At 42.8% G+C, this 27,299-nt stretch overlaps 1 protein-coding gene across 5 annotated transcripts in view; it reads right to left on the bottom strand.

The window, feature by feature from the left end:
* The window catches only part of PCGF5 (polycomb group ring finger 5), a 120,327-nt gene that overhangs the window by 58,678 nt on the left and 34,350 nt on the right, over positions 1 to 27,299 (bottom strand). The window contains exon 1 of one of the 5 annotated variants that reach the window (XM_056130422.1): positions 1,691 to 1,925. The exons of 2 other annotated variants lie outside the window; for them this stretch is intronic. The gene's annotated coding sequence lies outside the window, so the exon portion shown is untranslated. Of the gene's footprint in view, positions 1 to 69; positions 151 to 1,690; positions 1,926 to 27,299 lie in introns of those variants that run through there. 2 more of the 5 variants (XM_056130417.1, XM_056130421.1) reach the window with 2 other exon arrangements.

The raw sequence follows: 27,299 nt of genomic DNA, 5'->3' as shown, positions 1-27,299 counted from the left end.
CTGATTACTCTACTGGGGTTCCCTACAGATGAAAATGAAAAGACTCACAACATAAGTCATTATCCTCACCTATCAGAATGCTCCACCTCTATTCTGTACTGGACATCCAGTCATTACTACAAACAAATTGGTGTCTTTCTACATTCCATTCAGTCACCCAACTTATGCACCACCCATCCACTTGCAGTTCGTTTTACTTTCTGCTGGTTTATTTCACTTTAACTGGGGCCCTCTTCTCAAAGAATGTGTCTTCTCTCTGAAACAAAAAAAGTTTCAGTTTCTTTGCCTGTCACATGAGACCCTCCACAGGCTGCCCTTCAAGTATTTTCCTTCCTGCACACTGAAGGAAGTTTGCTCTGCACACGCATTGCCTTCTACCCAGCAAGCCCTTTCTCTATCTACATTCTACAAGGCCCTTCTCCAGTGCTATTCTCAGTGTAATCTCTTCTGCTTTTTAACCTACACTTCACTTCTGTGGCGCTTTCCTCTTTCTCTGACTTAAAAGATACCTTGAATCTTTGGTCACATTTAGTAGACCTATATACTAGGCAATAATAGGCAAAACATACCCTAGGCAATATTGCTTATTCTCTCCAAGCCCCAGTTTCTTAACCGTAGAATGAAAATAACAGAATCAGGTTCCTAAAGCAGTCAAAACTGAACGAGACACTATACAAACAAAAGCGGCACACAGTAAAAATGGAATGCCATTAATTCCCCCCCCAGAGATGTTTAGCAAAGTTAGCTTGTGACCCCCCCCCCACACACACACACAAAATGTTTCAAAGACTTCTTACAACAAATGCGCTCCCTTAGAAAATAACTTGGTGGCGGGGGGGGGGGGGGGGGGGGGTTGCTGATATATTTTAATTCAATGAGTGGGAACTTGTGTTTCTCCAGCTAACTCGTGCAAAAAAAAAAAAAAAGGGAATCGTCCTCCCACTAATAATACGTTCGGGGCGTCAGCATCCTATCATCTCGAAAACCGTCCCCTCTTGAAGGTCAAAGAGAAGATGAATTAGTCGGGGGGGGGGGGGGAGGGGGGTGGTGAGAGTCAGGCCCCTGGCCCGCAAAAGGTCCCCCTGCAAGACCCGGAATTGACCATCCGAGCCTGGATCTGGGCTTTCTCCCCTCCGCCGGGGTTAACGGCCACAGGTTTGCCGTGCAGCTCCCAAGTCAGGCGAAGACCTCGGGCAGCGAGGGTTGGCACAGCCGCGACCTGGGGAGGGAGGGCTGGAGACTTCCCAGCCACAGGGTCCTGTCACCGGGGCAGGGTTCAAAGGAAGCAAGTACTTGCAGGGCGCGGGTGGGCACGGGAGGGAACTTTTCCGCGTCCTCCGGCGGCACCGGGCGGGCGGCTCGCGGCTCGGGCCCGGGCAGTTCCCGCTCAATCGCCGCGCCCGGTCGGCAGGTGCGCGGGCCCGGGCCGGGGCTCGGCCGCGGGGCAGGCGCCGCCGCTCCCGGGTGCCGGGGCACGCAGCCCGCCGCGGGGAAGGGCTCTGCCGGGCAGCCCCGGACCTCGCACGACCACCCCCAGGGCGGGGGGGGGGCGGCGGGCTCTCCGGCCCCAGGCTGGACGGGGGCGACCGCGGCAGGTGCCTGGACGCGCCGCGCCCGCAAAGTTGGGCGGGGAGCCTTCGGGTCCCGGCCTCCCGCCCCCCGGCCACGCTCCCACCCTCCAGGCACCTACCCCGCGGCCGCCGCCTCCGCTCCGCGCCCGCCAGCGCGCCGGCCTCCCCGGGAAGGAAAGTGAAAGAGAAACAGCGCCCGCCGCGGCCTGGCCGGTCCCCGCGCCCCGTCCGCCCTCCCCCTGCAGGCGGGAGCGCGCCGGCTCCGCGGGGCCACTCGGCGCGGGCCCGATAGGGCGCGGCGGGCCTCGGGGCCCTGAGCGGGCGCCGCCTCCAAGGGCAACTCCACCCCCTGGTAACCGCCGGCGCCGCCGGCCGGCCCCGCCCCCGGCCCCGCCCCCGGCGCCACGCCCGCAGGCCACGCCCCCGCCCGCCCCTCCGCCCGCCCGCCCGCCCGCCCGCCGGCCCGCGCTCCCCGCAGGTGGCGCGCGGCTGCCCCGCCCGCCCCGCCTCCCGGGCGCTGGGCGCTAGCGCCGAACTACGTCGTAGCTTTGCCAGATTTCGTCTCGGTGCTTCTTCCTCATCATCAACCCCTCCAGGCTGTTTTCATCGTAACAGTTTTTCCTGATGGATTTGAAACCAGCGCTCAATACCGAGACCGCTGAAACACTGAAACGTTTCGCAGAACTGGGACCGCGTCCTTCCCCAGCCAGTCCCACCTGGGCTGTAGACCCAGGCAAAATGAAGAGATGCTTGACTTGCAACTTAGTTGAACATCACTAACTGGTCGGGCCTGAACGATAGTGCAGCGGGTAGGTCGTCTGCACTGCAAGTGGTCCCCTGAGTACAGCCAGGAGTGATCCCTGAGCACAATGCCAGGGGGTAAGCCCTGTACACCCAAAAACGGACCGAAAAAAGTAATTAATTGGTTACCGTAGAGGGGTTCAGAGATCATGATCCTTGAAAGCCGTAAGAGCAGGATGAAAGTGGGTATGGGAGTGGGAAAAGGAAAAGATTACTGCTGTTTTAAAGGCTCAGGACATCATCACTACTCCCACCCAATGAACAATCAAAAATGTATCTTCTCTAGTAGATTTTGAGTTCTATGAGAATATTCATTGCAATAAAAAACAATGGAGGTGGTACTCAAATGTTAAGAATTCTCTTTTTCTAGTGTGCTCCACAAATACGATTTTCTACTATGATCACTATTATTAGCCTCGGTGCTTTGCTTTTTAAATGACTGCAACAGAATAATCCTAGGGGTAGCAGGTAAATCAATGTGGTCTTCATAAGTGAACTAAAAATAAAAAGTCCCGAAAGGGAAACATACTTTTGTGTATGAAAAAGAAGAAAAGATGTAATTACATCACCTTTGCTTCTTCTAAAAGTAAGAGCAGTGATGACTAAGGAGCTGGCAATAATGAGTAGAGGGGATTAATCAGTGTTGTAAGGGGATCCTTACTAATAACAATCCTTAGGAAACACTAATAATAAAGTTTAGCAGAGATTTCCTAGCATTGAAGTAACCCAAAGGCATGAAGGCCACATCCCTCTGACATGCAAATCCTGAGCTCTTCAGAAAGGAGAAACTGAGGCAACACTCAGATGCAGAAATCAAACGTTGCACCTGGATAAGGGTGAATCCCTCAGAAAAGAAGAAGCCACAGAGAAATCCATGAGATTATGAAAAGACTATCAACAGTGCAAGGCTTTCCAGGGCAACCAGATTAACTTTATGGATGCAAACCTCCAGAAAAACCCATTTGGAAGAATTGCATAAAATACCCTTCCGAAAAGCCATCTGGGGTTTGCTCTTCAAGCCATGTTCTCCCTTGAACACATAGCCCCCTTGCTTGTCTGTTTCTCTGTGTGCCTTTTTCTACTCTGGAGAAGCCTGTGTTCTCTCTGTTTCTCTCCCCTCACATCTTTCTAAATAAGTTTCAATAAAAACTTTCTTGCTTCACCTTTTCACTTCCTTCTGATATTCTTGTGAGGGAAAGGCAACAGACTCAAAATGTCTGTGCTGAGGTTGGGACCGATCTGACAGAGGCCAGGCATTTCCCTGAGAGATGATGGCAGAGGTGAGTTGAGCAGAGAGGTGGGAACTCTTTCCTCAACTCTACCTTCCAGGCTCCACCCTTTACTGAGCCACTGGTAGCAAAAGTATCTTCTAAATCTACAATTAGAAGATATTATTGTATGTTCCACAACATGTGCAAAATAACTAGTACTTTTCTATTTTGCATCTGAAGCTATTTTATACATATTAAAAGACTAACAGTCAATGAATACCAGGAGTTTAACTGTGATAGGTAGTCACAGTTGCAGGTGGGATTGATTTATCAGTACTCTCTGAGGAAACGAGTTCAAGCTAGACACTGGGAGGGTTTATATTAACAATGAAGGGAGGGATCATGAATATGCTATGAAGCTGAAACATAAATGAGGAAGTAAGATTGCATTAACCGAAACTGCAAATAGAGGGCTGGAGTGATAGCACAGAGGACAGGGTGTTTACCTTGCATGAGGCCTATGGCCTACTTGGGTTCAATCCCCAGCATTCCATATGGTCCCCTGAGCGCCAACAGGATTAGTATCTCTGCGTGCGCAGAAGTAACCCCTGAGTATTGCCAGTATGACCCCGAAGAAAAAAAAAACAAAAATGGCAAATAGTGGATTTAAGTGGGGGAGCTGTGAGATTACAACCTTTGTAAGGCTATCTGTACTTTGTGGTCTTTGAGGCAATATTCCCCATCAAATGATGTCTGGGTTCTCCTTTCCCCTATTCATCCACCACCTCACCTTCTCCTGGCCCAGGGAAAACTGCATATACACAGATGCATATATACCACCAACAACACAAAACAAGCAAATTAAAAAACCTAAAATCTAGTTTAAAAAATAAACAGCCAGAAGGAGAGCTCATATGCTTAGAATACATGTAGGTGTAGATGCTAAGCATGGAAACACTGGACTTTGTGTTGCTTCTGCTCTGGGACTTTTCCAGCAATTCATCCTTTAGTATCCTGGTTCTGACAGTGGAGCTGGAAAAAGACACAGAATAACAAGAGATTGCTCTGGTAAGACCTAAGTACCAGAGGGACCCTTGAATAAACAGAGACCTGGAAGTAATCAGATCTGTTATCTCTATTTTTTTCTTTCTTTCTTCTCAAAAAAGAAGAGGAAGAAAGAAAGAAAAAAAAGAAATACAAATAAAAGTACAATAACCAGGACTACCCTTTTCAAAAATCTATTTCCCCTCACTTTACTGTATAATCCTAAGCAATGCAAATTCATTATCATAGAGCTGATGTTTATAGAACCAAGACTTAAACAAAGGGGAAGTTTCATTTTCTTTGTTCTTTACAAGTCCATGAATGAGCGGAGGCTTGGTAAGAAACAGATGAATTTATAAAGCTAGAGAAATAGTACAGGGTTTAAGGCACTTGCTTTGCACAGTTAACCTGTGTTCAATCCCTAGCACTGCATATGGTTCCCTGAGCCATAACAGGAATGATCCCTGAATGGAGAGTCAGGAGTAAGATCTTGAGAACTCTTGGTCAATCTAACGGAAGAAATTCAGAATTAGAAGGAAGGAAGGGAAGGAGGGACGGAGGGAGGGGAAATGGGCAAAAAGAATGGACTGTATAGAGTACATTCAACACAGACTGGCCACTATTGATCTCCCAGCAAAGTGGGTATCATCCCCAAAAATTGACTTGTTTTCTTTTCCAGAAAATCACAAATGACTTGGAGCTATCTTACATATACCTAACAAATGCTTTCATTACTTTATATTTTATACCTATAGTTTTATTTCAGCCAAGTCTAGGGAACAGATAGATTCCCTATACTGAAAAAAAAATCACACTTTCTTTCCAATTATCATAAATGAACTTTATGTGACTTTTTATTTTTTTAAATGTCTATATAAAGGTGGCAAGAGAGCTCAAAGGGGTGGATTACATACTATGCACATTTAAGAGTCTGATCTCGATCTGAGTTAGGGTACCGCATGACCTTTTCATGACCCCTGATTACTGCTGGGTGGAGGCTACCTCCAAAATTAAATTAAAATATGGTGATTGTCTCACATTTCTAAGCAGTATTAAAATATGGTGATTGTCTCACATTTCTAAGCAGTATTAGATAAGAATGTACTTTTTCACATGGTAAGTTATACCTAAGTATGTTGTTTTATCTTTTAACACAGACTACCATTCATAATGACTACCCTCTGTAACTAGAAGCCTTCCTACAGCATTTTTTATATTAGAATGTGATTAATGGTCTATTGGGCCTAAATGTACTTATTTTATGGATACTGAGCTCAAAAATCAGTAGTAGCCTAAAAATCAATGAGAGATGATTGGGAGGGGGACAGAGAACTGAGGAATTTTTAATCATCCCTGATCTGTCTCTTTTTCTCTCGATGTGTTCCTCCTCTGCAGGCAATAGTTCCAAGGACTCTCTGCCTAATGTCTCTTGAATCCTTCCACTTAATCCACCTTGCTTCAGATCACTGTAATCTCCACTCTCTATCACTTCAATGGACTCTAAAATCTTCTCCCTATACCACTTTTCTGCCAAACTACTCTCAACAGCCCAGTCAAAGGATTATAACTACAAATTTGATAATGCTGCTCTATGGCTTAAAAAAAAGACTTGTTCTTAAAAGCCCAAACATGTAATAAAGTCATCGCAAGTCCCTGTCATGTCTGCTCCTCTTTTCAACTATATACTATGGCAGAACAGAATCTTATTACAGATTCTTTCTGCCCTCTCTCTAAGAAATAAGTCTTCTAAATAAGCAACCAGACTTAATTCTTCTTTCTTCAAACCATTAATAAATCTGGCCAGTCCTTTGTAATTCTTCAGTTATCAAACAATCTCAAAAGCAACCTTCCCAGGCACTTCATAGCACCAGGAAGTCTCCTTCATATACATGTAATAAAATACAGAGGCACTCTTTTCATCTCACATATAATACTAGCTTAGATTATTGACTTATTTATTGGAATTTTCTATTGCAGTAGAAACCTAGTAGATCCATCTCTAGCAAAGGGAATGACTAACAGTAAGCAAATAAATATTGACTATAAAATCAATTTATTGCACAAGTTTTATGAAACAATACGTGTATTCTTGCTGGACTTATTTTTGGATATAACAAAACCTTTGGAAACAGTATGTTAAACTGGTAAAGGGATGGGCATTGGAACACAGCCTTATTAAAACTTAATCATGAACAACTTTGTAAGATCATGGTGATTTTACAAAAAAATCACGTGATCACTTGATCACTTGACATTCCGTTACTCATCGATGTGCTCGAGCGGATGCCAGTAACATCTTGATTCAGCCCTGTCATGCTAGTGTAGCCCAATGGTGTCTACTCGCTCCAGGAACACGAACAGCCTCAAACCGATCGTTCAGAGTCTTGATGAAGAAGTCTGATCATCTCGTAGGTGGGCGGCCATGCAATCTTTTGACATCCCATGGAATCCAGTTGGTAATGGCTCTAGTCCAGCAGTCCTCTCCAAATCTCATTATGTGTCCAGCCCATCTGATTTTCGACACCTTGGCAAATGAGACAGTGTCCCTGATTCTTGACTGGCGATAGAGTTCAGAACTCCGGATTCTTTCTCATTTGAGTGAAGCATGATACTCCAAGCATAGCTCTTTCGATTCCACTTTGAGAGGCCCGAATAGCATTCTCATCCTGTTTTTGTAGGGTCCAGGTCTCTGAGGCATATGTTAATGCAGGTAAAACAGTGGAATCGAAGAGATGTGCCTGGAGCCAGCGGTTCTTCATCCTCCTACCTATTTCTTCGACACTCTTGACGGTTCCGTGCCACCGTCTTCCTCCTGCACAACTCAGGTGCCATGTCGTTTGTCGTGCTGAGTTCTCGACCTAGGTACACACAACTGCTGCATTCAGAGATGTTCGTTCCGTTGATAGCGAATGGAATGTCAGGAACGAGACCATTTCTCATAAACACTGTCTTCGTGAGATTCAGCTGCAGTCTGACCTTTCCACACTCACGGTTGAAGTCGGCCAGCACTTGTGCTGCTTGGTTAATGTTTGGTGTTATTAGAACGATGTCATCAGTGAAGCAGAAGTGGTCTAGTTGCCAACCATCTACCTTCACTCCCATTCCTTCTCATCCCAGTCGTCGCATGATGTTCTCGAGGGTGGAACTGAAGAGTTTTGGTGAAAAGCTATTACCCTGCTAAACCCCTCTCTCGAGCTCATTTGCCAACATGGCTTGGCGTAAGCCTCAGGCAACCACAAGGTAACATCCAACTCGAAAAGCAGTGCAGAGAAGTGATAAAGGAAGACCTCAAAGAGAGAAGAACAGCAGTGCTGGCTGATGCATCAGAGGCCAGAAAAAGTATTCGCAATGCTCGCCTGTCCTTCGCCAACTACAAGACCAAGATGACTGCCCTCTGACATCCTGATGGATCTATCACATCTTCCAGAAGGCAATAGAGAATATTATCCATGACTTCTACTTGGATCTCTTTGATAGCCACATCCACCTGCCCACATGTTCTCCCTTTGACATGCTATTTCGTCCGCAAAGAAGCGAACAGCACCAGGCCCTGACAAGGTCAGACCCGACACCTAAAGAATCTGCCATCAGTACTCATCAATACACCGGCTCAGCTCTTCACACGCTACCTGTCTGAATGCAAGTTTCCATTCCAATGGAAAACCAACAGGACTATTCTGTTGTATAAGAAGGGAGACCTCCACGACATTGGCAACTATCGCCAATCTGCCTATTGTCTGTTGTCTACAAGCTGTTTGTTCACTCGAGTCATCCTAAATAGGATTGGCAGAACACTAGATGAAGGACAACCATGCAAGCAAGCTGGGTTCTGAAAGGGATTCAGCACGACAGACCACATCCACATGGTAACCAAGCTCATTGAGCTTTCTCGGGAGTTCAAGATGCCACTGTCTAACATTCATCGATTTAAAGAAGGGTCTTTGATTCTGTTGAGACTGAAGCAGTCATCGAAGCCCTAGCCAAACAGGGCGTTCAAACTCAATACATCAGGATCCTCCGTGAACTGTATTATGGATTCACCACCAGGATCTCACGGAAAAAAAAATTAAAAAAAAAAAAACAACCAATGTATTAAGGTAAAATTCTTGCCCTCTGAGGACTACTAATTATAACCAAACCAGGGAGTAGAGACTAATTGACAAGATTTAATTATGGGCCAGCACACAAGATTTATTACTGAATTGTTAAATAGAACATGATAAAATGATAAAAAAAACTGCAGCTGAAGGAAGGAGTTCTATGGGTAGTCAAGACATTTGTCCTACAAGCTTAATATTCTTTCAGTTTGAAATAAATAGCAGGTAAAATAACAAAGGTTATAGATTATGGATATGGAAAACAAATGGGGAACCCAGAAAAAAAATTATGTTAGTGTACTAAAAGTCAAATAGGGAAAAGAAGCATTAAGTATAGGAACAAGAATGGTTTACAAAGATATTGAAATTAGCTAAATAAATCAAATATAGTGCTTTAAATACATTTTGCTAAAGAAAGACAAAAGTTTTTTTTTTCTTTTACTAGATGTATTTACCACGATGTCAATAGTTGAATGGAGCAAGTTCCAGTGATGTGGGAAGAACAGAGAAAGTAACTAAAATAAGTATAAGCTATAAGGAATAATCAAATCATCAGGATTATGGTACTTAAAAGCCTCTTTACAGAACCACAGCTTTTATATGAGAAGTCATATTAGATCTCATGCCCATATATGGGCAAACGACTTAAATGTAAAACATCGTCAAATCTGAATGTTGATTCTAAGCAGTGACTTTAGAGAATTTCCAGAAACTAATACAAAATTCAAATGAGGTAAAAGCAATATTAATACTCAGATATCTAGATATTTAAATACCAGAGAATACTAGGAACATTAACTACTATTGGGACAAAAATTGAAATTATATAGAGGGGGTATGGTGCCGCCAGCAGGACAATCTGCATCTGTGAGGTGAGTGTATCAGCAGCCTGATGGCGCCTTCAGACTTCCAGATACCCCAAAATTGCACTGTGCCTTTGGCCAGACCCCAAAAACTTGGGGCAAAGTTTACTAAGAAAGTAAATGGCCAAAAGTTAGGTATGTTGTCCAGGCTTAATAAGTAAAATACCAGAAATCCAAAATTGCGTGGCCACTATTGAGGCCACATGACATTGTTTGATTCTTGTGACCAGATGTAGAAAACAAATTTCACAATGCCTTTTCAGCATGTGGGATTTGGGGGTGTAAAATCTAAAAAATAATGGTGCATCTTTTGTCAAAACAATGAATCTAATCAAAGTAGATAGAGTGTTAACTAGAATTCATCTGCCTTACAGGCATTGGGAGGGTTGGGGGGGGGGGGGTTATTGGGGTTCTTCGTGGTGAATAATAAGTACTGGTAAAGGAAAATGTGTTTGATATTTGCATGACCGAAACTTAAACCTGAAAGCTTTGTAACTTTTCCCACAATGATTCAATAAAAAAAAAAGTTAGGTATGTGGGAGACACACCCACAAACTACCTTCGGCTCAGCTGAAGGCATGGTCTCTCTGGCTACTGATTGAACTGCTTAACGGCCATGATCCCAGAGACCCAGAAACAAATCTTGAAACCCAATGGCTTTTGGCAGAAATGCGTCCAGTCCCTGCAGTAGGTTAGAAGCACTGGGCCACCCCAGGTGGGAATAGATTTTGTGCCTTGGCCTGTTCCCCCTGGTGGCCCGGTGACCGCCATCCTCCAGAGGCCACTGGACAGTCAGGTTTGGGTCCACAGTGATGAGACACGTGGGGCCTTATGAGATGAGGGCGGAGCTGACCCTTTCCTCCCCGTCCCAACGAGACCACGAGTCGCTGCCCACGAACAGTCTCTCTGGCTCCTGATCAAGCTTCTTAACGGCCATGACTCCAGACTCAGAAACAAATCTCGAAACCCAGCCACTTTTGACAGAAATGTGTCCAGACCATGCAGTGGGTTACTGTCGCCGGGGCACCCCAGCGGGGAAAGGGTGCTGTTCCTCCATCTGCTACCCCTTGGTGACTCGGTGGCCACCATCCACCAGAGGCCATTGAACAGTCAGGTTTGGGCCCACAGTGATGAGACATGCGGGGCCTCATGGGATGGGGGTGGAGCTGGCCCTTTCACCCCCACCCCAGTGAGACCCCGAGTCACCACCAACAAATGGCCTCTCTGGCTCCTGATTAAGCCGTTTAATGGCCATGATCCCAGAGACTCAGAAACAAATCTTGGAACCCAGCGGCTTTTGGCAGAAATGCGTCCAGTCCCTGCAGTAGGTTACTGGCGCTGGGCTACTCCAGGTTGGAATAAGGTTTCATGCCTTGGCCAGTTCCCCCTGGTGGCCCTGTGGTCGCCATCATCCAGAGGCCACTGGACAGTCAGTTTTGGGCCCATAGTGACGAGACATGCGGGGCCTCACAGAATGGGCGTGGAGCTGGCCCCTTCCCCCCCACCCCAATGAGACTCCAAGTCACTGCCAACAAATGGCCTCTCTGTCTCCTGATCAAGCCGTTTAATGGCCATGATGCCAGAGACTCAGAAACAAATCTCAGAACCCAAGCGGCTTTTGGCAGAAATGTGTCCAGTCCCTGCAGTAGGTTAGTGGCACTGGTCCACCCAAGGTGGGAATAAGGTTTCGTGCCTTGGCCTGTTTCCCCTGGTGGCCCCGTGCTCGCCATCATCCAGAGGCCACTGGACAGTCAGGTTTGGGCCCACAGTGACAAGACATGCAGGGCCTCAGAGGATGGGGGTGGAGCCGGCCCTTTCCTCCCCAATCACAACGAGACTCCGAGTAGTACCCACAAACAGCCTCTCTGGCTCCTGATCAAGCTGCTTAATGGCCATGATCCCAGAGACTTGGGAACAAATCTTGGAACTCAGTGGCTTTTGGCAGAAATGTGTCTGGACCCCTCAGTACGTTACTGTTGCTGGGCCATCCAGGAGGGAAAGGGTACTGTACCTCTGCTTGCTCCCCCTGGCGGCACTGTGGTCACCATCATCCAGAGGCCACTGGACAGTCAGGTTTGGGTCCTCAGTGATGAGACATGCAGGGTCTCACAGGGTGGGGGTGGAACTGGCCCTTTCCTCCCCATCCCAACAAGACCCGGAGTCGCCGCCCACGAACGGCCTCTCTGGCTCCTCATCAATCTGCTCAATGGCCATAATCCAAGAGACTCAGGAACAAATCTTGGAACCCGGCAGGTTTTGGCAGAAATCCCTCTAGATTTAATTGTTAAAATTTCAGAATTTCAAAATCGCACAGGCACTGCTGTAGCTTCGTGACATCATATGTTATAGCCAGCAATAAAAAACAAATTGTCTACTGTTGCCTTTTCAGCAGATCTGAGTGTTAGGGTAAAATCCCAAATAATAATGGTGGGTCTGGTGTCAAAATATTGAATGTAATCAAAGTAGAGAGAGTAATGTGGAAATCATCTACCCCACAGGTTGGGGGAGGGCATGGGATAGGGGTATACTGGGGTTTTGGGGTGTGGAGAATGGGCACTGGTGAAGGTCCGGGTTTTCATTGTATGACCAAGACTTAAACCCGAAAGCTTTGTAACTGCTCTCATGGTGATTCAATAAATAAAATTATGAAAAATGAAAAAAAGAAATAATATAGATACTGCGGTTTAATTTTTGGCTTTTAGGGCTATTCCTGGCTCTGTGCTCAGGAGACCCCTGGTGATGCTTATGGGGACCATGTTTGGTGCCAGGGATTCCAACTGGGTTTGGCTGAAAGCAAGATAAGCACCTTAGCTTGTGTATAATCTCTCCAAGCCCAGGTATGGTGATTTAGAAGAAAGGACACTAGATCAAGAATCAGACAACCTGGTGTTTAGACAGGGCAAATCGCTTAATTCCCTCTAGTTTCATTAAAGTTCTATGAAAATTGAGATTAAATATTGCCATCCCAGTGATGTTCAGAGAAGATTTTCCTTTTTACCATGTGTTGTTATAACGAGTAATAAATAATTGAGAAATTATTTTTAGTAAGGTCTTTATAAGCCTATTTTGAATTATTTTCTCTTCCCCCTGTTACTACTCTTTTTACAATGACTGTAGCACTACAGCACTGTCCTCCCGTTGTTCATCTATTTGCTCGAGTGGGCACCAGTAACGTCTCCATTGTGAGACTTGTTACTGTTTTTGGCATATCAAATATGCCACGGGGAGCTTGCCAAGCTCTGCCATGCAGGCGGGATACTCTCGGTAGTTTGCCGGGCTCTCTGAGAGGATTACAATGAATAGGAATCAGAAATACTTGGTGTGGTTTGCACACTTGTTCACTGGGTTATGCTGTAAGTTTAGTTATGGTGCTTACACATAGCTGGCTATATGCTGGAGACTGGACACTATTTTAGTAATGTGGATCCTAAACACTAGAGTCTTCAAGTCTTGCTTAGTGTGTATGGAAGGCAGGAAGGATTAAACTCAGGGCCTCATGCTTGCAAGTCAGGCACCATTCGCTACTGTTTCATCCCCAGGGCCCCTCAAGAAACGTTTATCGTTGTTGTTTAATTTTAAACTGTGAAAGACTGTACAAATATTGAGCTATCAGTAGTGATTTTATGAACCACCAGCGCTTGAATAGAACCTAGCAATCCTGTACTATAGAGTGCCAGCAGAGGTTCTGATAGTAAATACAATCTAGGAACTTGGTTTTGGGGCCACATTCAGAAAAACTCAGTCTTATTCCTGGCTCTGTATTCAGATGGGCTTGGGGGACCACTGGGGTTCCAGGGACAGAACCCAGGCTGGCTGCACACAAGACAGACTCCTACCCTCTGAATTATCGTTCTAGCTCCCAATGAATGTAGAATAAATGAGACATTCTAGGATGGACAACAGTTCTAGGGTACAGTATAAAGGTAATGCAATGGTCAGAAAGAACTCTTTGGTCTGAACTCAGTCATCATTACACCTAGTTAAAAAAAATAAGATAACCGAAAGCATTGTATAAATTCAATGCAATCCCTATAAGGATACCCATGGCATTCTTCAAAGAAATGGAGCAAACACTCCTGAAATTTATATGGAACAATAAGCCCCCACGAATAGCTAAAGCAATTCTTGGGAAAAAGAAAATGGGAGGAATCAACCTCCCGAACTTCAAACTGTACTACAAAGCAGTAATAATTAAAACAGCATGGTACTGGAACAAAGGCAGAACTGCAGACCAATGGAATAGGGTTGAATACACTGACATCTCCCCTCAATCATATGCTCATCTAATCTTTGATAAAGGTGCAAGTAATGTGAAGTGGAGTAAGGAAAGCCTCTTTAATAAATTGTGCTGGCATCACTGGACGGCTACATGCAAAAAAATAGGCTCAGAACTCTGCCTAACACCATGTACAAAAGTAAGATCAAAATGGATTAAAGACCTCAACATCAGACCAGAAACCATAAGGTACATTGAAGATAAAGTTGGCAAAACCCTCCATGACATTGAAGCTAATGGTATCTTCAAAGATGCCATGCCACTGGCCGAGCAAGTGAAAACAGAGATAGATAAATGGGACTATCTTAAACTAAGAAGCTTCTGCACCTCCAAAGAAACAGTGACCAAAATACAAAGACAGTCTACAGAATGGGAAAGAATATTCGCTGAATACACATCTGACAAGGGGTTGATATCCAGGATATACAAAATACTGGTTAAACTCCACAAGAAGAAAACATCCAACCCCATCCAAAAATGGGGCAATGAAATGAACAGAAACTTTCTCAAAGAAGAAATTCGAATGGCAAAAAAGCACATGAGAAAATGCTCTACATCATTAATCATCAGGGAGATGCAGATCAAAACCACAATGAGATACCATCTCACACCTCAGAGACTGGCCCACATTCAAAAGAACAAAAGCAACTGATGCTGGCGTGGATGTGGCGAGAAAGGGACACTCCTTCACTGTTGGTGGGAATGTTGACTGGTTCAGCCCTTCTGGAAAACAGTATGGACGATTCTCAAAAAATTAGAAATTGAGCTCCCATTTGACCCAGCAATACCACTCCTGGGAATATATCCCAGAGAGGCAAAAATGTATAGTCGAAGTGACATCTGCACTTGTTTGTTCATTGCAGCACTCTTTACAATAGCCAGAAACTGGAAGAAACCTGAATGCCCAAGAACAGATGACTGGTTAAAGAAACTTTGGTACATCTACACAATGGAGTACTATGTAGCTATTAGAAAAGATGAAATCATGAAATTTACATACAAGTGGTACAATATGGAAAGTATCATGCTAAGCGAAATGAGTCAGAAGAGAGGGATAGACATAGAAAGATTGCATTCATCTGGGGGATATAAAGTAACAAAGTATGAGATTAATACCCAAGAATAGCTGAGATCAGCACCAGGAGGATTACTCCATAACTTAGAGGCCAGCCGGGTATCCTAGAGGAAAGGGCAGTTCAGATAGAGAAGGGAGCACCAAATAAAGGATGTTTGGAGGATCCTCCCAGGAGGGGAGATGCATGTCAAAAGTAGACTATGGACTGGACATGTTTGCCACTCAATGCCTCTTTTGCAGACCACAACACCCAAACGGAGAGAGAGAACACAGGGGATTGCCCTGCCACAGAGACAGGGGGGATGGGGGGATGGGGGTGGGAGGGATATTATCCATGGTGGTGGAAAATGGGCACTGGTGGAGGGATGGGTATCTGATCATTGTATAATTGAAACCAAAGCACAAAAAATTGTAAATCTACAACTTTAAAAAAAAATAAAATAAAATAAAGGGAAAAAAAATAAGATAGAGAAACCTATTTCCCCTCCCCCTCAGACAAGTGAAAGACATACAAGGAGCGGTAGTTTCCCTGCGGAGGCTTAATAATTTGGGTAAGTTCAGCATTATTGAAGTAGTATGTCAAATTTTTTGTTTATTCCCTCAAACGTGGAGGTAGCAGGAATGTTTTTCATTAAAAAGCAAATTCTCCAGATGTGTTCTTAATTAAGAGTCACCCTTAAGAGCCATCAATTGACCTATCTGTTCCCAGGTAACCAGGACCAACAGACTCCTTAGTCCATGGGGATGAAGAATAAGGAAGGATATATGGCCTTGGGCTGGAGCGATAGCACAGTAGTAGGGCATTTGTCTTGCACGCACCCAACATGGCCAACCTGAGTTTGATTCTTCCACCCCTCTCAGAGAGCCTGGCAAGCTACCGACAGTATCTCGCCCGCACAGCAAAGCCTGGCAAGCTACCCGTGATGTATTCGATATGCCAAACACAGTAATAAGTGTCACAATGGAGATGTTACTAGGCCCGCTTGAGAAAATCAATGAACAACAGGAGGACAGTGACAGTGACAGTGACATGGCCTTAGTTATGAGTGAACATATTAGCAAGGTATTAACTGTACGATGTCACTGGCTGGGATCTGAGAAGCTAAAAGAAGAAAAACATACATGAGGTGAGGAGATGACAAGTCATCCAAGATGACCTCCTCTCCATCCTTCACAATTCCTTGCTGTACCAAACAAACATCAACAAAACCTAGGGGAAATTAGTACAACCAAACCAACAAAAGCAAAAACCAAATTAGTATGTTTATATTTTGTTTTCGGGCTGGAGGACAGCACAGCAGGTAGGGCATTTGCCTTGCATGCAACCGACCAGGCCAACCTGATTTTGATTCCTCCACCTTCAATTCCTCCACCTCTCTCGGAGAACTTGGCAAGCTACCCGTGACGTGTTCGATATGCCAAACACAGTAACAACAAGTCTCACAATGTTACTGGGCCCGCTTGAGCAAATCGATGAACAATGGGAGGACAGAGACAGAGACAGTGACAGTGATATTTTGTTTTCAACTATTAAAAGACGATGATTAAGACACTAATTTTTGTTCCAGTGTGTGGAGAAGCTGAAAAAATTAGTCTAAATTAAAGCAGGGGGACATTAGTGGTATTATGATATAGAAGAGCTAAATTCTTAACTTTCTGTTGGGGAGATAAACCCTACAATAATTTCAGAACCTGTGATTAGTTTGTCTTGTTCAAAAAAAAATGGAAGCTGGGGCTGCATTGATAGTATGTTGGGCAGGGTGCCTCTGTTGCATGCAGCTGGCACCCAGTATGGTCCCCTGAACCCCACCAAACATGATCCCTGAGCACAAAAAAATAAGCACTGAGCACTCGGATTTTCACCAAATCAACTCATTTCAAGACATAGGATGTACTCAGATGTCGATGGAGTTTTAGAAACAATCCAAAGTCTAGTGGAATAACCTGGGAATAATCTCAGGGAGGCAGATCCTAAATGTCACATATCTAATAAGCTAAATTAATAAACTATATATAACTATATAAATAAGAAAAGGATAAAGAGCAAGAACCAAAGACAGGAGAGAAAAATAGGATGGGGGCAGAATATAGGCAACTCATTAGGACAAAGAAGTATTAAATCTGGCAAACTCTGAACAGTCATCAGTGAAGTATGGATTTATCCTTTGGTTCACTTGACCTGAATTTTCACTCTTCATCTTTGGTTTTGATTCTAATGTCCATTAATTTACTTTTTTGAGTATGACTTTGTGTTCTCTTAGATCTAAATTCTGCAAGTAAATATATGAATTACAAAATTAGAATTTTGTAGTTCTATTCCACTGTATCTTAATATTCCTTTATTTTCAGTAATATGATGACACAGTTATATGCTTCAGAGAAAGATACTATAATGTGCTATTTTAGAACTAAGGACAAACAGAAAATAAACACTGTCCTCCTGTTGTTCATCGATATTTGCTCATGTGGGCCCAGAAAGGTCTCCATTTTGAGACTTGTTGTTACTGTGTTTGGCATATTGAATACATCACAGGTAGCTTGCCAAGCTTTGTCGTACGGGCGAGACACTCTCGGTAGCTTGCCAGGCTCTCTGAGAGGGGCAGAGGAATTGAACCCGGCTCAGCCAGGCTGGCTGCGTGCAAGGCAAACGCCCTACTACTGTGCTATTGTTCCAGAACTGAGGACATTAAGGAAAAACATTAAGGCAAGTAGTGAATTGGTCAGGGATAAGGCTAAAATTTTCCTACTTGTTTAAAGCATATGTCCCTTTAATTAAGTAAAAAAAAATATAAGCCATTCACAAAAGGACAACTATTGGATTATGTTTTTGGTACCCAGAGTAGTCAAGTTCATACAGACAAAAAGTAGAATGGCAGCTGGCAAGCCCTGTCCAGAGAGTGGGGGTGTGAGAGAGCAAAGTGTTATTGTATAATCAGCATGGAGTTTCAGTTTGGAAAATCAAATTTTGAAGATGGATAGTAATGATAGTGCACAATATTAATGTACTCAATGCCACTGAAACATACATTTTAAAATGGTAAAACTCGTTTTGGGACAAAATTACAATATTGCACCTGGAAAAATCACTGATTGGAGCTGTCTATCTTAGAAATTAAAATCTCAAATGGCCTTCAAGATCTTTAATTATACAGCTGTACATTTATGAAGGGTGGAGCAACAGCACAACTGGTAGGTTGTTTGCCTTGCATGCAGATGACCCGGGTTCAAGTCCTCTATCCCTCTCAGAGTGTCTGACTGGCAAGCTACCAAGAGTATCCCGCCCGAATGGCAGAGCCTGGCAAGCTCTCCATGGCATATTCAATATGCTAAAAACAGTAAAACAAGTTTCACAATGGAGACATTACTGGTGCCCACTTGGGCAAATTGATGAACAATGGGAGGACAGTACTGCAGTGCTACATTTATGGAGATTTATATACAGTAGAAGTCTGCAACTTTTACCCGAAATTGAATATGTGGGTCATAGGGTTTCTAAGTACTTAACTCTTGCTCATGTGGGACAAAAACTGCCAAAACCAATATGTAAACAAATAATATTGCTGGAATATCAATTCCAGTGAAACTTATCAAATAGGCAGCAAATCAGATTTGGCCTTTGGGCAATAGTGTGCTAGCTCTTGATTTAGAAAGTATCACTTTATACATGCATAGATTATTGCAATTTAGAAATTTTCCTGTATTATAGTGGTTGATAATTTCAACAATTCCAATTAGTTATTATTAGCAGTTTAAAACCAAAACAGCAGGGTGAGAATGATAATACAGCAGGCAGGGCATTTGCCTTGCACATGGTCGAGCTGGGTGCATCCCATATAATCTCCTGAGCACCACCAGGAGTAATTCCTGAGTGCAGAGCTAGAAGTAACCCCTGTGCATCACCAGGTGTGACCCAAAAAGCAAAACATAAATAAAACCACAACAACTTTAGTGTAACATTTTAACTTTGTGACTTCTTTTTTTTTTCCAGGTGCTAAGTAGAATGTAGTGGGTTAACTACCCCAAAATGATGGCATCATCACCATCACCACCACCACCACTTTCATCATCTCCATGACCATCATCTTTTCATTTAATTGTCATCATCATCATTATTAAACATCTCAGTTAAAAGCTGTATTATACACACACACACATATCTATCTACCTATATATTTATCTCTATATATTTCTGGTAAAAGAGAAAGTCTTCCAACAAAGAGAAAATGAATAAAAAACAAAAGCATTCTTTCCCATTTGTTAAAGGACTGATTTATAAATCTCTCATCTCTGACTTTAAAACAACAAATATTGCTAATGGAATTTAAAAAGAAAATATTTGCCATTCTACCTAGAATCCTAGAATCCTAATCTAAGAGAAGTCAAGGGCTTTGAGAAGTCTGAATGGAAAGCACTCTACCTACAGGACGTGCTTCGAGCTGGCCTGACCCAGGGAAGTCATGCAGGACTGCATGCATAGGTCAATGCCAGTCTTACTTTGGCCAGTTTCAACAGCCTGGATTCTGATCTGAGAAGAGACCTTGAGAGTCAGGGTTGTAAGAATTCACTCCAACCTCACCCTTCCCATCTCTTTTGACAAATAGCAGCTACTAGAGAAGAGATATTTGAAAAGCAGCTGTGGGAAATAGGTCTGGTGAAACCATAAGAAGAGGGGATGCTTCTTAACAAAGGAATTTGCATACCTGACAGGTATGGGTGATACCCTCCCCTTTTCTTTAAGATGAAAATATGAACAGATAAAAAAGTTTCAATGCACTTTTTATGTCAATAAGACTGAGATCCATTCACTACATATCTTGTTAAATTACAAAAGAGCAGACTTTGATAATCAGATCAGCTAAGTACTGGCATTTTAATATATTAAATTATGAGAACTACAGAAAAAAATTGCAACCTAAAAAGTGATTGCGTGTAGTTATTTATTATTTTAAAATGCAATTTTTTCAACAATTATTCTTGGTTTGAATGATTTACAATGATACTTCACTTTCTAAAAATTTTGGAAGGATGATGCTTATCACAAATACTGACAAGGAAGTTGTAATTTGATGATTACAAATTAGTACATCACCATTCCCTTTAAAGCATTTCCTAAATGACTTATTCTCTTTACCAATGAAGTCTGAAGTTTTAGATGTACATTTCTAATGAGAAACAAAAATTATAAATAGAAACTGAACTTATGAGTACTGGTATGCATACCTGAAGACTTTTTGCCATATCTTTCCTTTATATGAAAAATCTTTGCTATCCTACCCAGACTTCTCATGTAATTAAGAAATAATTCATAGAAGTAGTCAATAAACTAGCTATTATAAATAAAACAAAAAAGTAGAATTTAACTTTAAAAAAATTGAAACCTGAAATCTCCATATTCAACAATGTGAGGTATAGGAGGTCTATTAAGAGTGCAATAGCAGCACAAAAAATATACAAAAAATACATATTAATTTAAAAATATTTTACTGCTGGGGCAAGAGTGATAATACACTAGGCAGGACATTTGCCTTGCATGATCTGACTTGGATTTGATCCCAGCACCCCATATGGTCCTCGAGCCTCATCAGGAGTGACCCCTATACACAGAGCCAGGAGTAATCCTGTGTGCCCCAACAGACAAAACAAAAACATTTTCATTGCTAAAAGATGCTAGCCATCATTTGAGCTTTGGGAAAAGTGGGGCCAATGAAGTCTCTCAGCAAACAGTTGCCAATAATCATCTGTGAAGCACAGTAAGTCAAAGTACAATAAAAGTGTGCTTGACTTGGCTATTAACTGCACTATTTTAGTAGAACATGTGAAAAAGTACATGTAAATATTTCATATATTTATTCTAAATGCCTGTTGTTGAACTGGACTGTGTCCCTCCCTACCTCAAAATATGCTGAAGTCCTAACTGCTAGTACCAACCAATGACAGTAATATTTAGAGACAGAGTCTTGGCAAGGGACCCAGAGGAATAACACAAGGTTTAGAGCGCCTGCCCTGCAAGCATACAGCCTTGAGTTCAAATTCCCAGAATCTCAAATGTGCCAAGTCTGATCCTGGCCACTCTGCCATTTAAGCCTGGCAGCTCTGCCCTCTGTGATCCTTGGCACTGCAAGTGTTTTCTGACTGCACCATAGCATCACAAAAAAGGGTGCAACCCCTGGTGGGGACCTCAACTGAAAACATGTGTAAGAGCCAAGACAAGAAGTGTGGCCTGTGGTGAACTAAGAGTGAGCACCACAGTGACCTCTGGCAAGCACAACTGTGACTTGTGTGCCCCAACAAAAGGTGCAAATCTGGCAAACATATGTGCACGCTCCACAACTAAACCTACTGTACCATCTCCAGAAAGCATCACAGCTAAATATGGGCAGGCAATCAGAGCCAGTGTGCAAACCCTTGTCACAACAACCACGGAGGGAGGGGGGAGGGGCAGCAATGGATAACTGAAGGCATAATCAAGTTACAGGAATGCGTGAAACAGAAGGTAGTGTACAAGAAAGGTATACTACAGTAGCTGAACTCTTAATTCAATAGGCCAGTGTCCTAATAATAACAGAAGACAAGAAAAATTCCATGTGGCGACATGGATGCATAAAGAGGCAGAGACTACGTCAGCAGCAGCAGAATTACAAGTTTCTCTGGGGACCTTCTACCAGAAGGAAGTCAACTACTTCTGGGTATAAGAATTTAGGAAAACAGATCCAATTTAGAATGATAGCCATAGAAAACTGGAGAGAATCTCTTCAGGCACATACAGGAGGGTTTAGAACAGCAACAACAGTATTGAGAACCCAGTGGAAATGAATAACCAGCATCTATCTACATCTATCTATCCATAATATGGATCTGCAGGCAGTCCAATGGCTAGGAAAAAAGGGAAAATGCACGCACGGATTGACAAAGGCTAAAAGAACGGTTGATAAAGTGCAGTGCAAGAAGTGGATGAGGATTGGGGAGAGGCTCAACAGACCAGTGCACGCTTTTCATGCAGAATGCCTAGGTTCAATGCCCAGCACTGCATGGTCCCCTGAGCATGAGCATGGAGTAGTCACCAAGTATTGTTGGGTTTGGCCCCAAAAACAATAAAAGGAAGAGGAGTTAAGAGAAAATTAAGAATGATTTCTGGGATCTGGGGCTGGAATGATAGCACAGCAGGTAGGGCGTTTGCCTTGCATGCAGCCAACCCGGGCTCAATTCCTTCATCCCTCTGGGAGAGCCTGGCAAGCTACAGAGAGTATCCTGCCTGCACGGCAGAGTCTGGTAAGCTCCCCATGGCATATTTGATAGGTCAAAGAAACAGTAACAAATCTAACAATGGAGACGTCACTGGTGCCCGTTCGAGCAAAATCAATGAACAATGGGAGGACAGTGACAGTGACTACTGGGATCTGAGTAAGGCAAGGGATCCAGAGAGGACTGACTGAACTAAAAAGAAAGGTAGGAAGTGTATCTTTATTGATACTGACAAAATTTTCCAGAGAATAATTTAGATTATGGTTAACTAATTCTACTAATTTTATTTGAGTAGGTATGGGGGCTCTCAGCAGTGACCAAGGGCTCTGGAGATCACTACTGGTGATAACTAACTGGGCTGAAGGCCTAAAAGTCAGGGATCAAGGATGCATTGCTTCTTAGGCCATGCAGTGTCTGGGAACCTCTTGGCCATGTTGGCAATTTTCTGATTCCTCCAGAGCTATACTAGGTGGTGCTGGGGTGGGAACATGTGGTGATGGGAGTCAAACCACTTCCACATATATAAAGCATGGGTACTTCTTCCTGTGCAATAATTTTAAAACCATTTTAAAGTTAGTTTATACTGTACCGAATTCTAGATACTCTGTTAAATATTCTAACTGTGCTCCAGGACTGAAAGTCAGGGCACACAGACACAATAAAGTTTTTAAAAATGGTACTGATTAATGCTAATATCTAGAATGGACATAATATTTGCTACACATAACTGACTGCAGAAGTTGATACATATGAAAACATATGCCCATATTTATACACACATATATAGTATATTTTAAAGACTGCAAGAACTAGAGAGATATATTTGTTCAAATATATTGCCACATCACCTTTCAACCATTTTGACTTATAAGATACAAATGCTATTAACTGTTGATACAAGTAAATGCACAGCACTGTATGTGGAGTACTATACCAGAATGTTGAGCGTTTGTAAGTTGTGACCTTGATATCATTCAAACTGTATATTAAAATACTTTGTACCATACATAGGGATATATGTGATATTCAGAATCAAAATACAGACAAGTAACATTTGGAAGTAAAACTTAGTATGATTAGCAAAAATGTAAGTGCTTTATGATTCTCTGAAGACATTGTTTCTTCGTGTAGTGTAATGATAGTATAGAACTTCACATATAGTTTGACGTAAAACTTATTCCCATCCTTACCAAGACCAAAGAAATCAAGCCCAGTAAAAATTCAAATTTCCTATATTAGGTGAATTAAACTTATCTTGAACTAAAAGTCTTATTGTTCAAAAAAAACCTTCGAAGAAAGGGAAGAAATAAAATTCCTATTTGCACAGAGAAAGCTGCTCCTCACTTTTCTTGTCTGTCCAAAGTGTAAATACAACAAAATTAGCTTGTATGAGTTATTCACAGCTGTATTCCAGTTTGATTTACTCAGACTCAATTATCCATCTCATCCCTGTTATGACAACAGCCTCTGTGTACACAATATATAAAATATTAACCAAGGGAGAGGAAGAAAAGAAGGCAAACAAACTTCCAGTTACTTCTGGCTCAATAATTCACTTCCTCTAATTGACCAGCAGTAGAATGCTCTGTGAGCATTAAGAGACACTGCCAATTACTCTGACCAAATCATTTTGGAATGACTGTCAGGTGTGATTATTCCTAGAACGTGTGAAATGGAGTGAGAATAGAAACAGAATGGGCACATGCAACATGTCTTCTTGAACACCTTTCTGTGCATTCCTGGAGAGAGTGGAAATCATGGTAACACTTAAAATCTTGTCTTCAATTCCAACAGAGTAGAAAGGCAGCCCTAGAAAGCCTCCCAAGCTTTAGTCTATGGCCCCTGCAAAAGCAGAAGCATCTTCTGAAGCACAGCTGTCACTTCTCCCCTCCCTTTCCTAATCCTAATCATATAACAAGGCAATGAACTCTATAAACTCTATACAAGCACTGTGCTCTTAATGTCGTTATTATTTCTCTTATGGCCTAAAGCAACCCTCTGAAATAAATAAAATCAAAGTCCTCATTTTGCAGAGGCAGAAACTCTGCATAGGTTTGGGTTGCAACCATCATCATATAGCTCATGATGGACAGAGACAGGATGGGGCCCAGCAGAGTGGCTCCGGGACTACTCAGGTGATGGTCACCTTTCAGACCCCTTTACTCCACAGAGCATCACATCTTTGGGCATTTATTTGACTCTCTTACCTCCACTATTTCTAACTCAGATTCTAACCAGCTGCTGGAAGAGGCTCTCAGTGTTCTATAAACATAAGTACAGTGTGAATGCCTTCCTCTGGCCTTGGCTTGTACTGATCCCTACCTGAAGAAATGATTTAATTCCCTCTGTTCTCTTCACCATCCATTAAGACCAGTTGCAAGTCTACATCTTTCCAAACTATTTCTTCTTCCAGCCTTTCCACCTCATTTGAGTCTCTCTTCATAAAGCTGATGGAGACCTGTATGCCTGACATTTAACTAATCCAGTATTAATATTGATGTTTCATGTTTATATAATCTATCAAGTCAGATGGTAAACAACCTCAAGGTTAAGACTGACAGGGCCTAACACAAGTATATGAACTCTCATATGCTCAATAAATATGGGCTGAATTTATAAAAATTGCTATGGCATTATATAGCAGAGTCATATAAGTAAAAATAATGCAGCATACTGTCTTGTATTAAGAAATCATTTTAATACCTTTTTTGGTAAAATTACAGGTACATATAACTTTCAGAGTACTCTTCAAGCCAATTACTGATTCCCCCAGCTAATTACGTCAGTTGAATGCACATTTCTGTGTATGGACACAGCAAGCCAGTTTGTGTGTATCTGTACAAAAACAGCTAGGGACCAATCTTAGAGCAATGTTCAAATACAGCACTGGAAACATAATGAGAAATTCAGGCTTGTTGGGATAAAAATAATGTTTTGAAAAAGCTGTAAGATAGGTAATGGAAAAAAGAGACATCCAGTCATCATTCCTTTATGGGCAGATCATTTTTCTAACACAGTAAACACCATTTGGCCAATTGTCAAGGGTGCTGCCGTTGTCCTCTCAGGGCTTTTGGTAAAGCTGTTCCTCTATTTGAAACTTTTTTTTGCTTTTTAGGTCACACCAGATGATGCACAGGGGTTACTCCTGGCTCTACTCTCAGGAATTACTCCTGGCAGTGTTCAGGGGACCATATGGGATGCTGGGAATCGAACCCAGGTCAGCCGTGTGCAAGGCAAACGCCCCACCCACTGTGCTATGGCTCCAGCCCCTTGAAACTCATTTTTTGTACCAGAACATGACATTATTTTCTGTTTGAAGGAGATAATCATTGAAATATATTCTCCTAGAAGTCATTTACCACTTGGAGTGGACGTAAAGATACATAGAATCTGGGAAAGAGTCTGAAACATTCCCAATCCTCAGTGACTCTTTTTTAAACAGTAGCTCTAGGACAGAGAATGATAAAGACCACATAGCAAGCATGTTTGGTCTATAGTCTACTTTCAGCGTGCATCTCCCATCCTGGGAAGATCCTCCCAACACCCTTTATTTGGTGCTCCCTTCGATATCTGAGCTGTCTTTTCCCCTAGAGTGTGCGGCTGGCCTCCAAGCCATGGAGTAAACCTCCTGGTACTTATCTCAGCCATTCTTGAGTGTCAGTCTCCTATTTTGTTACTTTATGTTCCCCTGATGAATGCAATCTTTCTATGTCTGTCCCGTTCTTTCTGACTCATTTCACTTAGCATGATACTTTCCATGTAGTACCACTTGTATGTTAATTTCATGACTTCATCTTTTTCTAACAGCTACATAGTACTCTACTGTGTAGATGTACCAAAGTTTCTTTAACCAGTCATCTGTTCTTGATCACTTAGGTTTTTTCCAGATTCTAGCTACTGTAAACAGTGCTGCAATGAACAAACAAGTGCAGATGTCACTTCGACTATACTTTTTTGCCTATCTGGGATATATACCCAGGAGTGGTATTGCTGGGTCAAATGGGAGCTCAATTTCTAATTTTTTGAGAATTGTCCATACTGTTTTCCAAAAGTACTGAACCAGTTGGCATTCCCACCAGCAGCAAACATGACTGCCACTCAATGCCTCTTTTGCAAACCACAGCACCCAAAAGGAGAGAGAAAACAAAAGGGAATGCCCTGCCACAGAGGCAAGGTGGGATGGGGGAATGGGGGTGGGAGGGATACTGGGATCAGTGGTGGTGGCGAATGGGCACTGGTGGAGGGATGGGTACTCAATCATTGTATAACTGAGATCTCGGATCAGGGCTGAGCATCCTCCACACAGATCCTCCATCTTCCAGTAGGCAGGGGTCACACCCACCAACTGCCCCCCAGCACCATGTAATCCCATCAATGGCCAAGACTCAGAGACTATAAAACACAGCTCCCGGAAGTATGTGGCTGCATTTGCGGCCACGCAACATCTTTTTTTTTTTTTAATCTCATTCTTACTTTGGACAACCTGGCAGGCTACCGAATGTAACCTGCCCACATGGCAGAGTCTGGCAAACTCCCCGTGGCGTACCCAATATGCCAAATACCAGTAACAATGATGGGTCTCATTCTCCCTAACCCTGAAAGAGCCTTGAATATGGCACTTTTTAAAGTCTCAGGGCTAGGATGAAGGAGACATTACTGGTGCCTGCTTGAGGCAATCGAAGAACAACAGGATAACTGAAACCCAAGCACAAAAATTTGTAAGTCTACAACTGTATCTCATGGTGTTTCTCTAATAAAATTTTTTTAAAAAAATTTTCAAAAAGAAAAAAAAACAACAAAAAAAATCACATAGCAGAAAGCAGATGCGGTCTAAATGCTAGGAATAGTCCAGCACTTGAAGCATTAAAACAGTTATTTTGATTTCCACAAACCCTTGGCTCCTCTGGTACCCAGAGAGTGGCCTATAGGTAACTGATTCTGCCACCCCATGCTTCTCTAGAAACCACTGAACCTTTAAAAAGCAGTCATCTGACAGTATGAAATAAACAACCAGACTGCGTCAATTATGTGATCTGATAACAGAGATCTTCATGTGGCATCTTCTAACCAAGATTTAAAAGGTACCTACTTGTTTAAGTACTTTCTTAGATTTCAGGTT

The sequence above is a fragment of the Sorex fumeus genome, unplaced genomic scaffold, assembly GCF_029834395.1.
Source record: "Sorex fumeus unplaced genomic scaffold, SorFum_2.1 ptg000078l, whole genome shotgun sequence".
Lineage (NCBI taxonomy): Eukaryota > Metazoa > Chordata > Mammalia > Eulipotyphla > Soricidae > Sorex > Sorex fumeus.
The sequence above is the reverse complement of the archived record's forward strand: the minus strand, read 5'-3'. Positions and strand labels throughout refer to the sequence as shown.